This window comes from Pelodiscus sinensis, chromosome 21 (assembly GCF_052426305.1).
Source record: "Pelodiscus sinensis isolate ZL-2025 chromosome 21, ASM5242630v1, whole genome shotgun sequence".
Taxonomy (NCBI): Eukaryota; Metazoa; Chordata; order Testudines; family Trionychidae; genus Pelodiscus; species Pelodiscus sinensis.
In genome coordinates, this window is record NC_143072.1 from 1702296 (window position 1) to 1716205 (window position 13910).

General features: G+C 45.7%; 1 long non-coding RNA gene across 1 annotated transcript in view; it reads left to right on the forward strand.

Moving 5' to 3' along the window:
- The window catches only part of LOC112544298 (uncharacterized), a 28144-nt gene extending 15436 nt beyond the window's left edge, over nucleotides 1–12708 (forward strand). The window contains exon 6 of the long non-coding RNA XR_016347676.1: nucleotides 9759–12708. This is a non-coding gene — a long non-coding RNA (uncharacterized LOC112544298). The remainder of the gene's footprint in view (nucleotides 1–9758) is intronic.
- The last annotated feature ends 1202 nt before the right edge of the window (nucleotides 12709–13910 follow it).

Below are 13910 nucleotides of genomic sequence, written 5' to 3' on the forward strand. Positions count from 1 at the left end.
CTGGCCTGCGAGTCTAATGATCTATTCCCAACTCTTCGGCTTTGTGCCATTGAGCTAGCAATTTCTCCTCTCCAAACCTGCATTTGTCTTGTATACCTAGGCTGGAGCTCTTCAGAGTAGGGGTTGTGTCTCATTAAGAAGTTGTACAGCACTCAGCATAATGGGATGCCAATCTCTTCAAAGCCTCTAGCCACAACTGTAATGCAAATACAAAATAATTATTTTTTGTTACTGTTCAGGTGAGTTATGCTGTGAATGTGCCAAGAAGAAACAAACTCCTCAGGTGAAGGCATGAGCAGTTGTTTCCGCACAGTCTGCATTCAGAACAGCTTTTATGGCGCGGATAGCAAAAGCGCTGATTGAAGCATCAGATTGGGGAATGTGTCTCTGATTAAATACAAACCAGCCTGAATCTGACCTCAAACCAAAGGCCTGCCTCAGTTTCCCCATATGAAAAATATGACCTTCGTTTGCAAAGTGCTTTCAGATGGGTGAATGAAAAGAGCTATGTAGGATTAGTAGTAGTAGTATTATAGGTCTATATGGCAAAGACTTGGGTCATCCTATTCATAAGCCTCATGCAGATAAAGTAATGCTCCCTCTAGTATTTTCATCACATAATACTGTATATACTGAGAGAGAAATGGACTCAAAGTATCATGTTCTTGGTGTTGGATGGTTCTGGGGATAATTTTTGGGAAGAGTCATTTTGCATAGTCAGACCTTTCCAGCTGTGTCTGTTTCAAGTCCCTAATATTTTACTGTGAGCTCCATGTTTTCCACCTAAAACTAAAAACTTGCTTGCTGGATTCACAGGTTGAATTGGTTTAGTTCAGATACACAAAGAATTGTTTGCATCATGGGACTCTTCGCAAAGCTAGCACCTGCTACTTTTAGATAGCCTGGATATGGAAACGAGTGTGGTGAAAGCTACACAACAGCATGAACCAAGACAACCATGAGCAAAAGTAGGTGGAATAAAGGCATACCTCAATTGGGTATTTTTAAGAGGCTTGTTGTAGAGTGGCACAAACTTTTCCAAGCTCAGTTCAAAAAGGATTTGCAAAGATGTGAGGGACTTTCGTGCTTTGCACAGATTTGTAAGCTCATAAGTTCTCAGTCAATTGAACTAGCAGGGCTTGCGCACAATGAGATATTGGTATGAGCTAGGCAAGGTGTAAATCTGGTAGTTCATGCTGTTTCCATGAGTTTCTTGGAACTAAAATAAGGACTAGGCCTCAATTCTGATGCAACCATGGACCTCTGACCTGAGGGAGACCAGTTTCCCCTTCTCCTTTGGGTCCATAAGAGAGATGTGCAAGATGAAATGCACGAGCGTCGTGCGTGAGTCTAATGATGGCGAACTGCAGGAGTTTAGTGTTGAAAGTTTCATAAAGAATCCCCAAAGCCTAGGGCAGGGGTGGCCAACCTGTGGCTCCAGAGACACATATGGCTCTTCAGAAGTTAATATGTGGCTCCTTACATAGGTATCCAAATCCAGGGCTGCAGCTACAGGTGCCAACTTTCCACTGGACCGGAAGGTGCTCACTGTTCAACCCACTGCTCTGCCCTAAGTGCTGTCCCCCTCCACCTTTTCCCCATAGGATCCTGCCATGTCCTACTCTCCACTGAGCCGGTCACGCCCATGCTTCCCCCTCCAGTGTCTCCCACTGAAAAAGAGCTGATCACAGTGGGTAGGAGGAGAAGGAGGAGGCAGCGCTGACTGGTGGGGCTGCCAGTGGGCAGGATGTGCTAAGAGTGGTGGTGGGGAGATGATCAGGGCTGGTGACCTAGAACTGTTGCTCTTTGGCCATGTGCATTGGTAAATTCTGGCTCCTTCTCAGGTGTAGGTTGGCCACCCCTGGACTAGGGCGTCACTTCCGAAGCACAAAGAGAACCCTGAATGTGGGGAAATGTCTCCTCTAGCCCTGAGATATAACTGTCAGGCAGAATACAGAATCCCAGCAATGTAATACTAGAGCAGCCACCCAAACTGTATTTTAAGGGACAACCTTTATTTGTTGCCTCATGCCCCACAACTCGTATCGACAAAAGAGGTGTGGCTTAACTGGCTAAAGGGGTTGATCAGGCCAAAGGTAATTTTTTCATGGAATTATCATGCAAAGGACAATACAGCTGGTCCCCGAGTTGTGAGCAGTCGACTTATGACCGTTCGCAGTTACGATCGAAGCTGTTGTAAATGGCGGACCCTGAGTTATGAACGCAATCCGTGCTTACGAACAGCGCGGTTTCGTTTAACTCTATGGGGTCCAACTTACGAACAAACTGAGTTACGACCAATTGCTTGGTCCGTAACCGGTTCGGAAGTCGGGAAGAGGCTGTACACTAAAACACACTTATGATTTTGTGCCAGGAATACAACCATGGTGGCAAGATGGCACAGCTCTTTCCTGTATTTTTCATAGCCTCGTCCTTCATTTTCTTGAAGTCCTGCCCTAGACCATGCCCACAAGCTGGGGCACATGAGGCTGTCTCTCGGGAATACACAAAAACTAGCTCAGCTCTGATGCAACAACAGAACCCTGGAAATAAGACAAGAAAAAAGAATTTCCCCTTGTAAAACTGGGGCTGCAATTATGATGTGAGCCAATATCTCAAGCTAATAAGGAGACAGTCCTAACTAACGTTGGGAATTGCAGAAGGTATTAGTGTGCTCTACCTCTGCCAGCTGGAATTAGATAGACATAGAGGCTTGGAAGAAAAGAGTTTTGGCTCAGGTTCATTCCTATATTAAGATTGCACCATCAACATAATGAGGCCTTCAAATCCAGCGTACGTGGCCACAGGAGGAGTCACAGCGATGACTTTTGCGTGTTCCCCCCACCCTCCCAAGTTGCACTGGGCCCGTCTCATCTGCAACCAAGAATTTGGGATTTGTTTGGTTTTCCTGACTTGTCCAAGTAGACTGGAGCTATCCGTCTCTTTTCTTAAAAGCAAAATGAAAATGGCCTCTGCTGAATTGGCTGCAACCCAGCCTGGTCCCAGAAGTCGGTTTATTTCACACGTCCTTCGTCAGGCACAATGTCTTTCATGTGCCCTACTCCAGCAGACATGGCATAGGGTCACAGGACACAGCATGTGATTCTTTGCTCATGACAGAGCATGAATCTTCTGTGGAGCAGGTTTTCCAAAGAGCTCAGCTCCCAGGCAGACACACAAAAACCTGCCAAAGATTCAGAGGTACGCAGCATCCCTGTGCACAGCTCTTTCAAATATCTGTCCCTTTACCTATTCGCTCATTCCTTAAAGGGACTTTTCTCCCTCTTTGTGACATGTCTGTTTGAAGGGGAGGCACATGTGATAAGCAGTGCAGTTTCTATCGTGAAAGCATGCCCTCTCTTGAATCATAGAATACTAGAGCTGGAAGGGACCTTGAGAGGTCATCAAGTCCAGTCCCCCGCCCTCAGGGCAGGACCGAACACCGTATAGACCATCCCTGATAGATGTCTATCTAACCTACTCTTAAATATCTCCAGAGATGGAGATTCCACTACCTTCCTAGGCAATTTATTCCAGTGTTTAACCACCCTGGCAGTTAGGAAGATTGTCCTAATATCCAGCCTAAACCTCCCTTGCTGCAATGTAAGCCCATTGCTTCTTGACCGGTCGTCAGAGGCCAAGGAGAACAATTTTTCTCCCCCACCCTTGTGACATCCTAAAAGCACAAAAGACAAAGATCTGTAGCTGCTATCCAGTACAGACTGACTCCAGTCTTTAAAGCTGAAACACAACATCTGTCCCCCGTCATCCTGGAGACCCAATAAAATTCCCAGGGGCTTGCTGTTCAAAATGGAATTTGCACACGTGTGGGGGGTGCTAACAGTAGTGATCCCAATCAAGTATTGCACTGAATAACACTACTATTTCCAGCACAGTAGCAGTGTACACTATTTCCAAGAGTTTTACCAGTCTCCTAACACAACTGCGGTGGGTGGGAGCAGAGTCTGTTACTGCTAAATATTATTAGATTAGGACCTTAACTCACCTGCAGTGGTTCCCCTGTTTGCATTTTGAATCTGGTGGTTTTTCCTACCAAGAATGAGTTTTGGTGCCAGTATCTTCCATCAGTTGTAATTATCGTGCCCTTTTACATGGAAAATGTGATCAACCTCAGCTTGTTTCAGCTGCAGCAGCCGTCTGCACCTGTGGCTGTGGAGGGATTGGCTCATGCTGGAAAGTCTGACTTTATCCGAATTTATCAGGCCTATGAAGTGCTTTTGAAAATAGCTCCCTTACTATTATTATTCAGACCATCGTATCAGCCAGCATATTAATACCAATGTCAAATATCCCAGCTCCTGTGCAGCCTGATTCAAAGGAAGATGCTCCTACATTTAGTGTGTCACATTCCTATCTATTTATCTTTGGTGGCTTGAGAGTGAAATGTATCCAGTTGAATCTCTTAGCTTCCTGCTTTCTTTGAATCCTGTCTAATGGGATAGACACCTGTGTGCATGTACTCCTTGATGCGTTATCACTGTATCTGCATTGAGGGGGAGGGATTTTAATGAGCCTTATGAGTGTTGTGGTAATCAAGAGCTTCAGAAAGGTAGCTGAGTTAGTCTGTAACTGGAAAAACTTGAAAAACAATGAATAGTTTAGCAGCACCTTAAAGACTAACAAAACATGTAGATGGTATCATGAGCTTTCGTAGGTACAACCCATCATCTGCAGAAGTGGGTTGTACCCACGAAAGCTCATGATACCATCTACATGTTTTGTTAGTCTTTAAGGTGCTGCTAAACTATTCCTTGTTTTTCAAGTTTTTCCTGGTAATCAAGGGCAGCCTTTGAACCTGGAGAACTCCACATGAGACTGTTGAGTCTGCTAGAAAGATGTCCGACAAGAGCACTGCCTTTATCAGAAAGTGGAATCTTGCCTTGAGCCACTGAATTTTGGCATTCTGCCCTGTGCTGAGGTTTGAGCCCGACAGATGGTTGTGACGCTGGTCCGTTGTTCTACCCACTGGTCTCCCTGTGGCCAAACTAAGGAGTGGTGCTAAGGTCATGTCAGCCAGAGAGGACGTACTTTGCATCTCTTTGTACTTCAGAGCCTACATCTTTGAGCACTGAATGGTGCATGAGAGGATCTGACGGCTATGGGGGACGTCTGTTACAAATGACCACATGGGGCGGAGGGGGTGATGTTGGCAAGTGACAGGATCAGTCCCTGACTCTTAGAGCTACATTGAAGGGCCATTAAGATGGGTAGAAGATATTCCTCTCCTCCCTAGCAACGGCGGCTCCTATGACCTAACTTTTTTGCTCAGGGGCCTAATTTTTTTGCTCTGACACCCCATGCAGGCCCCTGGGCAAGGTGGGAGCAGGGGGGCTGGCTCCATGCCCCCTTTACCCTCCCTGTAGCAGGGCCTGTTTTTGCATTTAACACCCACTTGGTGTTTACAAGGTGCTCAGTCTCCCAGGGACAGATGGCTTTCCACAGAGTAGCTAGACCAGATACAAACACGTTTCCTTGACAGTTTTAGAGCCCTAATATTCCCATCACCTCCACACAATCTTCCCGGCATCCTCTCAGCCAGTCGCAAGAGAGATTGCCCTGCCAAACGAATCCTCCCAAAGCCACACATATGAGGGAGAGGCATGCTGCGGAGGTTCCTTGTGCAATAACTAATTTGACGCCCTGCTAATTTTGCCTGGGTGGTACTCTGATCCCAGGCTCTATTCATTGGGGACAATCGGTGGGTCCCACATTTAGCTGCAAATACTCTGTCTTCCCCAGACGGTCTCCAGCTTTAAGAAGTAGCAACTCCCTTAATGATATATTTTTACCCCTTTACCTCCAACCACTGTTTTCAGTGCTGGGGGAAGGGTTAGGGTTAGGGAAAAGGAAGGAGATAAAGCAATGACAAATTCAAAGGGTGAGGCTTCACATAAGGACAATGGCAGATGATGTCAGTCGACTGTATTGTAATGTAATTCTCCACAGAAGCCTTGTCCCTGACTGACCATTTCTTGGTTTCCAAATGATTTTCCCCTTCTCCCTGCTGGACCATCGCTGAGGGCTGTATTTATTCTCTCTCTCTTTCGGCTCCGTAGAGGTGTTCACCTGTCTTGTTTTCCCTCTCTGGTTTTTGATATGTCCAGGTGCGTCTACACTGCACCATTATTTCAAGATAACTAGTGTTATTTTGAAATAACAATGTGAGTTATTTCGAAATAATTCTGAAATAACGTACGACTTCTTCCGAAATCTGTAAACCTCATTCTACGAAGAGTAATGCCTATTCTGAAATAGCTATTTCGAAATAAGGCCTGTGTAGACGCTCCACTGCTGCTATTTCGAAGTAGCCCCTCACCAGGGCCATTCTAAGTTATTCCTCCTCAGTACCTCCTGGGGCTCTAAAACAAGATCGCACGTCTACATTAGGGGAGTCTGCCTCGGACTAATTTTGAAGCTTCCCTGCGGGGTGGATGCTCTATTTCGAAATAAGCTATTTTAGAATAACTATTCCGGAATAGCTTATATCAAAATAAACATGCAGTATGAACGTACCCTCAGTCTTTTCCATCACCCCATCTCCTCCTCCAGTTCCGGACATCAAACCCCTTCAGTTCTTTTGCTTTCTTCTTTTGTCTTTTCTTTTTTCTCTACTGCCCCCAATCTCTTGACCTTGTTACAACTCGCACCAAAAAATCCATTATTTGCAACACAGGCATAAAATACTGCGATGCGCTGCACATTTTGTACACAGATAAGCCAAAAATAAGTGTAGCAATTTGCTTGAACATGTGCAATAACACCATTAAGATAGTTCTGTTGCAAATCATAAACGAATACAGATGTGCTGACTTACTTATTACATAAATAGTGACAGGTGCCGACATGCATAACACATAAATGCATGCACAAACAGTACTGCATTCAGAGCACAAATGGTGCTATTGGTATGGGTTAGAATTTATTATATTCTTATTGTTTCTTTATGGTCAACTCTTTGTCCATCATCCCCTCTTCCACCCTCTCCTCCGATGGCACATCTACAGTGGTTTCCCTGAAAAGTTTGCCAAATTCATGTCTTGGGAGGAAAAAATGGCCTGATGGTTACACCAGTGACGTGGGACTCAATCCAGTTCTTAGCTCTGCTGTGTGACTATGAACAAGTCTCTTTTTCTCCATGTCTCAATTCCTGGTCTGTGAAACAGGTGGCATTTATGGGAGAATCAAAAGGCGTTCAGAATCTTTATTTTTGTGAGGACATTTTCTATTTTTTCCCCATGAAAATATGAAAATGTGGCTCTAGTGCCAGCCCCCATTTGTGGCTGGGTTCGGTTCCCCCACTAGATGCTAAGGTACCTCCCTATGGCCAGGCAGATATCGGGGTGACAAGGGTAAGAGAGATGGATAAATTGTCTCGATCAGTGTTTGCCAGGTGGCAAAGGACAAACCTGGGAAGAAAATAATAATCTTATGTAACCCTTCTGTCAGGTAGTGCCAGCAGCAGCCAGGGCCGGGTTCAATATTTAGGGGCCCCTTTTCATCCATCTCACCCCTACCCAGTACCCTGGGAAATTCACACACCCCTGGGTGCCTCTGAGAGGCAATGCATCCCCACTCGCAAGCACAGAGTCTGAGCGTAAAAAAGAACTTTTGAAGAAAGAGAGAGGTTACATGGCATTAGCTCGGAAAAATACCACAAAGATAGTTCCTAATCCCCCCTTCTCCCCCCCGGAGTAACCGTCCCAGCTCAAATGGATTGAGCAATGTCCTTTGCCCCACAGGCTCACTAGTCCTACAAGGTAAGGGTTCCATTCACTGACCCAAACTTTCTCTGTACCCCACTTCAAACACCCCACTTACAGCGCTGTCCAGTCAGTGCGGACTCTGACACATCACCCTGATGACTCCACTCATTGAGCCTGAGGCCGTGCCACTGTTGTGCTGCTCCTGTGGTCTGCTTGCGCCGCCTGCTGCCGCTCCTACCAGCTGCCCGCTGATCGTTCCCACCAGCCGCTCCGCTGGCTGCAATGGGTCTGGCTCCAGGCTAAACCAGTGACTTCAGCTCTTAGTGATTTCAACTCTTTAGCCACCACCTAGGCTGGCAAAAGATTCCAGCTTCCACTGGACTAGCAAAAAGACTCCTGATGGAGTCTGCTTTAGGTCTATCCTTAAAGAGGCAGGTTGAACCAGTCTTACAGCTCACACCTGACTGGCATGAAGCAGGCTGGCTTAAGCCCTTTCCCCCCCTCCACCCCCTACTCAGTTCACTCAACTCCGGAAGGGGGAGGCTTGTTCATCTGAGGCCTCTTACAGGGATGGTGTCTCTCCTGCAAGCACTGGTGTCATTTTTTACAGTTCCCACATTAGGGGTGGCATGATTTGTGACCCCACAACAGCCCAAATTAGTTACAGTACATGACATTGCATTCTCACAACTGATCCTCCATCAGCCCTGGCTGAATTAGATTTATATAACCACACCCCGGATTCCTTCCCCATCCCAGCATGAGCTGTATTTACATATCAACAGTTACTTATCTTGCAAGGCTAAACCACTTCAGCTGGCTGCATTTCAAGCAATCCTTGAGACCCCTGGCTTACACTTATTTTCATAATTCTAAGGGAGCAGTCACAATAATGCAAAGTAAAATGTCTAGGCCAGATGTCTACTGGTATAAATCTATGGAGTCCCTCATGTCAATGAGCTACACTGATTGACACCAGCTGAGGATCTGGCCTCTAAACTTGGCTGGTTTTGTGATCCTGAAGTTAGGTCTATGCATTGCCATGTGAAAACCTGCTAGTAAACAAGGCAAGTCCAAGGATCTAAGGCACCAAGGAAGGTAACACTTCACTCCTAACCTCTCCCCAAAACAAAAACAAACAAACAAGGAATTTTTTGGCAGTCTCTCCTGAATGAAAAGTGACTCGAGTGAGGATTTCCTCTCTTACTGCCACAGACGTCAGACTAAGGAGGCTGTCCATTCCTTTTCCTATAGTGCATCAGTCTTTAGTGTTTGACGTGGCTGTCATAGGGCACGTCTATACTGCAGCATTATTTTGAACTGACTGTCGTTATTTCAAAATAACAAAGTGTGCGTCTCCACAGGAAGCCATTATTTTGAAATAATGTCGAGCTGGCGGACGTCTTACTCTGACTTCTGTAACCCTCATTTCACAAGGAGTAAGGGAAGTCAAAGGGAGAGTGTTCTTCCTTCCACGTCCTGCAGTGTAGACAGCACCAAAAGCCGCATTAAGCTGCTTCTACTTCAGGTACGCAGTCAACGGAGCTGAAGTTGCGATACTTAATTTGATTTTTGCCTTGCTGTGTAGACGTGCCCATAATGTATGAACTGAGACTGGCTTTGATGTAAGCCTGCTTATAAACCTAACTCTGATGCCATTTTAATGTGACATATATAATTCAAGGCCTTTTCTTAAGCTCAGGAAATGAGGTTATGTAACTTTGTTCCAAAATGGAGGGTAGTATTTTGGGTTTCAGTGAAGCCGGCATCAGGAGACATCTGGCCTTAGGTTCTCTCTCTGTCTCATGCACACACGTTTTCTGCATATTTCAAAGGCGACATTTTGTGGGCGAAGGAAGCTCATAAAAACTCATTTAAAATCATAATTCTTTGAGGCTGTGAGAAAATTGGAATGCTGCTTTGTGCTTCAGAAGCACACCTCTGCTGAGTGGCTTAGCGCAGTTAAATCTTACTGAGTTAAGCTCTTGTAACATTGCTGCAATGTGTGTAAAAGTCATTATCCTAATTTTACAGATGCAGCTACGGAGGCAAAGAAAGGCCAAGTGAGTTGTCCAAGTCGCAGAGTGATTGCAGTGGCAGAGACAAGAAAAGAGTCCAGTCTTCTGTGTTCCAGCCTTTCTTACCACCCTCTGTATCCCAACATTACCCAAAACAACATTAATGGGGGTACTAAGACACTTGCACCGCTTATTGACATGAAGTTGTGGGTTGTGTGTAATGAGGGAGAATGGTGGATTTATAAGCAGTTTATAAGAGGTTATTAATTAGGCTGGTAACTTGGACGTGTGCTGACGTAGGTCTATTTTCATGGATTTTGCAAGTGTCTTGGCTGTTCTAACAGTACAAGTACGGTGACTGGTTTGTGTCCAGCGTCACCAGGGGTTGCTCAAGGAGACAATCTTTCTTCAGCTGCATATCTTGGCTCTGTGAGAGCAGCTGTTAAAGTTTGCTGCAGCCCCTCCGCTGCTTTGCTCTTCAGAGGAGAGGCTTTGCAACTTTCATCTGCCTGATAATCAGCGTGCAGCACCTAGTTGTCTTCATTAGTATGTCCCCAGTATGACAACCTGTGTGCGTGGTCAGGTCTCTTAGAAGGGGCAGACTAAAATGCTGACCATCCATTTTAGAGTTGCTATAAGCGCCCCCACACAGAGCTGCACTGGCTGAATTAATCTCTCTTCCAAGCCTCCCCATACCTCTTCCTTTCGGGACCCTGCTGGATCATAGCCTGTGCTTAGGAGCCTGCTAGTTGCACTGCAGTGGGTTTCTCTGAGCTCCACCATCTCCCTTGAAATGATAAAAGTTTGTTGTATCCGCCGTCCCTGGGGAACCGTCGCTATGACTTGAGCTGCTCAACTCACAATCTCACCAGATTCCCTCCAGCTCAGAGCTGTTCTCAAGATTGTCACCCGGCTGTCACCCGCTAGGAGAGAGATCACCTTGCATGTCTGGTTGTCCCTTTTTAACAGCTGCCATTTCTTGGCTGGCTTTGTACTTCGCTTTTAGGGAACTAGCGTCCTTGAAGCATCACTGCCTACCGTGGCAATGAAGGGTCTCCTCTAAAGAAGAATACCATATATGTTGTCTCCCCCCTTCCCTTTTTTTTTCTTCCCAACCTGCTGAACTCATCTGGCTTCCTTATACCCAGTCTCTCACTATGTTCTGTCACTTCTTGTTAAGATCACTAAAATCTGTCCTTAGCTTCCTGGGGCTACAAGGCATCTATCTCTTACTTTGATTACAATAACTTCCTCCTGCCTGGATTTTCTGACTTGTCACCCTTTCTCCTTCAGCCTAGCAAAAATCCTACAGATGGTTCTCTTCCCCCACCCATCCCTCCATCTGCTTCACCCCTTCTGAGTCCTTTCACAGGCTCCCTTTATGTCTTATAGTTGTTCTCTATCTTGCTCAGAAGTTTGCTTCTCCTCTTCCCTATGTGCTTTTCTACCCTCTTTCCTTACACGTCCCTTTTTTTCGCTTCTGCTTTTACCTTCCAGTCCTTTATTATGCTACTAGAGCAGATCTCTCTGTGCTTTTCTCCTCCTCCAAAGCCCTCTTTTAAGCCTCCTTCTCATGGTCAAAGATGGACACTTCCTCCCCCACCCTCCGACTATCTCCAGAGTCCCCAGGTTGGAAGGCTGGGGTTTTGAAAGGGGAGCTAAACAGTGAGATGCCCACCCCCCATTCTAATTCAATGTGAACAAGACACCTAGCTGCCTTGGGGTGCTTTCGAAAACGTTGACATTCACAGTTGGCAATGGATGGGGCCTCACATTACTGCTACACGGTGCATTATACATTGCCATGTGAATTGCAGTAAGAATCCGAAACTGTAATTTTATGTGCACATGCTCCGTGGTGTGCTGGGCTGGTAACCGGCAGCTCCTGTTCCGATACAGCTGCCTTCCCTCAGCCACTCTCCTAAGCATCCTGGCTATCGGGCGGGCCACACTGGTATTGAGGGACCCTAACTCTTGACTCTGCCTGGGCTAGAGGCTGCTGATTGCTAGATATGGCTTCTTTCGGGGCCCAGTCCTGCCTCCATGCAAGTCAATGGCAACATTCCCATCGGTGGCAGGGCCCTGCACCCTCTGTTAATTGCTTGCGTGGTTTTAAAATCTTCTTTTTGGACTTGACGCGGCCAGGTGGTGAGTTGGCTTCGTTCCCATTGAATGGATCATCTTGACTGTGACATCCAGAAGGCAGAGAGGAGGGGAGGGGAGAGAGCAGGGATGTGTGGCGTGTTTAGCATCTATGTACATGTCGGTAATTTATAGTCTGTGAACTTCCTTGTCGAAAAGGGGCTGGGAGATGGGATTTAAACAGAGAGGCACAGTACCAAATAGGGAAAAGGCAGGTGGCTCAGCATGAATGAATATGCAGCGGCTGGTGTGGGAAAGGAGCATGAAGGGGCCATGCAGATGAACCGCGCTGGCTTAGTGAATGGTGGGGAGTAAAAAGCGACAAGATCAGGGAGGAACGAAGCTCCGGAGGGACCCGAAGGGGAAGAGCAAGGAGACTGAATCAGAGCTGGGAGGTAACAGGGAGCCAGGGAGCTGGGCATAAAAGGACCTGTACATTGCTGAATGATGCATTTAGTAGATGATTGAGGATGAGTGAGCAATGGGTAAGTCTAGGAAGTCACGTTAGTAAGGACTCGATGAAGTCCAGGCCAGGGTGTTTGTGGTGAGGACAGCGAGGTCCTAGGTCATTCGTACCACTCCTGTGTGGTAGCTATTTAGAGTGAAATATTCAAAGGTCTTCCAGAGTGGCCTATCTCTGCTTGTGTTAAAGTCAGTGATAAAACTGGCATGGACTTCTCTGGGGAGCAGAGTTGGGTCAGTGCATGGCCTTTCTGAAAAATCACACCTATAGGTGACTCATGGTAGCGCTAAGAGGTGCACTGCCCCTGCCAAAATTTGAATTACTAAATGGGGTGCTTCATACCCCTTTCCTGTTCCTCTGTATGCCCCCCCCCCCCCCCCCCATTCTTCTCCCCCTATAGGCATCAGTCACCTCTGATTGCACCCTTAATTTTTGGCCAAATCTATTTCCCACCAAAGTACTTTTGGGCTGTGTCTAGACTGGCCACTTTTTCCGTAAAAGCTAACGCTTTTCCGGAAAAACTTGCCAGCTGTCTACAGTGGCTGCTTGAATTTCCGGAAAAGCACTGACGATCTCATGTAAGATCGTCAGCGATTTTCCAGAAATACTATGCTGCTCCCGTTCCGAAAGACTTTTGCGCAAAAGGGCCAGTGTAGACAGCACAGTACTATTTTCCACAAAAAAGCCCCGATTGCAAAAATGGTGACTGGGGCTTTTTTGCGGAAAAGTGTGTCTAGATTGGCCACGGATGCTTTTCCAGAAAAAGTGCTTTTCCGGAAAAGCGCCCTGCCAATTTAGACGCGCTTTTCCAAAAATGCTTTTAAAAGAAAACTTTTCTGTTAAAAGCATTTCTGGAAAATCATGCCAGTCTAGACATAGCCTTGCAGTTTGGAATCTTTTATTTTTGATCATCTGATAGAATAAAATGTTACATTTAATTTAACATTATATGCCAGGAAAAATAAAGCACTTAATGTACATTTTACAAACCAGTTACTGCAGGTTAAATATCAAGTGTCAGGTTAGAGGCCATATAAGATATCTTCACAACACAGAAGAAATCTCCTTGGAATACATAAAATTAATACACAAAACTTGTGAATTGTAATGAAGCATTCCACATTAAATGGATTAATGGTAATTAATTGCTAAAACAGCAGGAAATCAATATAAAATTTCCAATGACAGTCTTTCACGACAAAGTGTTTTGGTGTTCTGTTTTGAAACCATGCACTCAGTGTGCAGCGACAGTCAAAAAAGCGAACAATGTCAGAAATCTCTAAAAAAGGGATAGAGAATAAGACAGAGAATGTCTTATTGCCTCTGTATAAATTTATGATACACTCACATCGTGAATACTGCGTACAGATGTGGTCGCCTCATCTCAAAAAGATATCTTGGCATTGGAAAAAGTTCAGGAAGGGCAACAAAAATGATTAGGGGTTTGGAACTGGTGCCATATGAAGAGAGATTAAAATGACTGGGACTTTTCAGTTTAGAAAAGAAGAGACTAAGGGGGTATATGAAAAAGGTCTATAAAACCATGGCTGGTGTGGAGAAAAA